Source organism: Hipposideros armiger, unplaced genomic scaffold (assembly GCF_001890085.2).
Source record: "Hipposideros armiger isolate ML-2016 unplaced genomic scaffold, ASM189008v1 scaffold_120, whole genome shotgun sequence".
In the NCBI taxonomy this organism is placed as follows: Eukaryota; Metazoa; Chordata; class Mammalia; order Chiroptera; family Hipposideridae; genus Hipposideros; species Hipposideros armiger.
Window position 1 is genome coordinate 2,587,488 of NW_017731470.1, and position 3,325 is coordinate 2,590,812.

At 42.7% G+C, this 3,325-nt stretch overlaps 1 pseudogene; it reads left to right on the forward strand.

The window, feature by feature from the left end:
* Positions 1 to 3,009, forward strand: LOC109385625 (nuclease-sensitive element-binding protein 1 pseudogene; annotated as a pseudogene).
* The last annotated feature ends 316 nt before the right edge of the window (positions 3,010 to 3,325 follow it).

Genomic DNA, 3,325 nt, shown 5'->3' on the forward strand with positions numbered 1-3,325 from the left:
ATGGCCAACAGGTAATGAAAACGTGCTCTAATATATAATCTAGTGGTTGTAGTTGGTAACACTATTATATAATTGAAATATGCTAAGAGAATAGAACTTAAATGTTCTCATACACAAAAAGATAAATATATGAGTTAATGGATGTGCTAATTAACAAGATGAGAGAAATCTTTTCATAATGTTTACATGTATCAAATCACCACACTTCAAATATCTTAAAATGTTGTCAATTATACCTCAATAAAGCTGAAAATATCGAAATGTAACATGAAAAGAGAAGTTAAGACACATGGAGGACAGAATAAAAAGATCTAAAATATATGTAATGACAGTTTTAAAATAAAGGGAATACAAGAAAGACAATAGAATAATAACTCCAAACTTTCCAAAAGCTAATTAAAGACATTAACCCATAGATGCATGAAATACAACTCATAATAAGATTTAAATAAAGTGATACATTTACCTCTTATTTCATAATATTATTAAAGATCAAATACAAAGAGAAAAGCTTTAAAGGCAGCCAGATAGAAGAGAGAGACCAGTTACAAGAGTATGGCAATTACAGATATAATTAACTTCTCAACAATCATTGAAACAGCAGTATATCTTCAAAATGCTGATTAAAATATGTCAACCTAGAAATATTTACTCAGAAAAAGCTCTCGTTGAACAATGAGTGAAATAAAACCATTTCATTTTTTTTTTAAAGAGTGACTTTATTCCTTCATGACAGGGAAATGGAAAATGATTACTGAAGGAAGTTCTGAGACGCAAGGAGAACAGTAAGCCAAGAAATGTGTAAATATATAGATAATACTAACCAAGAATTTTCTCTAATACACCAACAGTGTCATTTTTGGATTTAAAAAAGAACAGAACTGAAATGAGCTATCAAGCCACAAAAAGACATGGAAGAAGCTTTAAATCCATATTGCTAAGTAAGAGAAGCCAATCTGCAAAGGCTACCTACTGTATGATTCTAACTACAGTTGACCCTTGAACAATGTGGGGGTTAAGGGTACCAATTCCACTGCAGTTGAAAAGCCACGAATAGCTTTTGACTGCCCTAAATCTTCAAGTTGTCCCTCAGTATCCAAGGGAGATTGGTTCCAGGACCCCCATAGACACCAAAATCTGAGGTGCTCAAGACCCCCTGTGTAAAATGGTGTAGATCAATGCATACAGTTGGCCCCCCAACTTCTTTGGACTCTCAACTATGGATAAAAAAACAGTACAGATATTTATTTTTTAAAAAATCAATGTATAAATGGACCCATACAGTTCAAACCCACATTGTTCAAGGATCAACTGTACATGACATTTAGGAAAAGGCAAAACTATGGAGACAGAAAAAAAGATCACTGATTGCCAGGGGTTTGCGGGAAGGAGGGAAGAGATGAATAGGTGAAGTACAGGGCATTTTTAGGGACATGAAAACATTGTTCTGCATGATACTATAATGGTGGCCTACATGTTATTATACATTTGTCAAAATCCATAGACTGCAGGCCGGCCAAGTGGCGTGTTGGTTAAGAACTCGCTTGGGATGCCAGAGGGCCCCCAGTTCGGATCCCACATATGAGGGCCAGTGACACTGCCCTCTACATCTGGGATGCTGAACAACAGCTCGACCTGGAGCTGGGCTGCCTTGGGTCACCGGCGACCACATGGGCTGCAGTCCCGTGCTGCAGTGGGCTGCCATAAGCTACCATGTGTGGCCAGCAGCCACTGTGAGCAGCCGTCCAGAAGCTGGCGACTGATCTGCCTTGCCCAGGAAGAGAGCAATGATGGTGCCAGCTTGGGCCAGTGAAGCAACGCCCTCCACAACTAGACTGAAGAACAAAACAACAGCAACTTCTCTGTTCCCCTTCCCTCAATTCCCCAATAAACCCTCCAAAAAAACCTAACCAACCATTCTCGCTAGTTCCATTGGTAGCAGATCAGAGAGCAGGCCCCAGAGAGCCTTGAGCAGCCCCACCACCACTGCAGGCCTATTACCCACCCCCCCAGCACCCTGCAGCCAACCCCAGTCACCATCACCACAACCACGAGCAGCGAGGTGGAGTCCCAGCAGCTGCCTGCCACTGTGCGTCCCCACTGTCCCACCCTCAGCGTTGCTGACCCCAAGCCCGGCAACTCAGACAGCAGCACAGGGAGAAGCACCCTGTGGTCTCACATCAGCTGGTGGCACCAGCCAGTGGTAACAAGAAGGCCATGGCAACAAAGGTTTTGGGAGCAGTAAAATGGTTCAACGTAAGAAACAGATATGGAATGGCAGGATTCATCAACAGGAATGACACCAAGGAAGATGTATTTGTACACCAGACTTCCATAAAGGATAATAACCCCGGGAGGTACCTTCCAGTGTAGGAGATGGACAGACTGTGGAGTTTGATGTTGGAGAAGAGGGTGCGGAGGCAGCAGATGTCACAGGTCCCAGTGGAGTTCCAGTGCAAAGCAGTAAATATGCAGGAGACCATAACCATGATAGACAGCATCCGCATCACAGGGGTCCTCCATGCAATTACCAGCAGAATTACCAGAATAGTGAGGGTAGGGAAAAGAATGAAGGATCTGGGAGTGCTCCCGAGGGCCAGGCCCAACAGCACCGTCCCTACCGCAGGTGCCAGATCCCACCTTACTATTATACGCGCAGAGATCCCATGGGCGTCGACCACAACATTCCAACCCTCCTGTGCAGTGATGTGGAGGGTGCTGACAACTAGGATGCAGGAGAACAAGGTAGGCCTGACCAGTAAGACAGAATTTGTATCTAATCGGGGCTATAGACCACGATTCTGTAGGGGCCCTTCTCGTCAAAGACTGCCTAGAGAGGATGCCGATGAAGAAGATAAGGAAAATCAAGGAGATGAGACTCAAGGTCAGCAGCCTCTTCAATGTAGGTACCGATGCAGACACCCAGAAAACCCTAAATCACATGATGGCAAAGGGACAAAAGCAGCCAATCCAACTGAGAATCCCTCCACTCCGGAGGCTGAGCTGTAAGTACTGGCTTACCATTGCTACTATCATCGGGTTTAGTCGTCTAACAAGAAGAAATCAGTATGAAATTCCAGCAATAAGGAATGAACACAAAACTGGAGCTCAAAACCTTAAGTGCTTGCTTTTTGCTGGTTGACCAGATAACTAGAACTGTCTGCATTATCTATGCAGTATGGAATTTTTATTACTTTTACCTAAAGATGTCTCTTTTTTCTAATGACAAGTTTTTTTTTTACGTCTGTTTTGTTTTTTTTCTCAAACCTTTAAAGGTTTTTAAATTGTTTCATATCTGGTCAAGTTGAGATGTTTAAGAACTTCA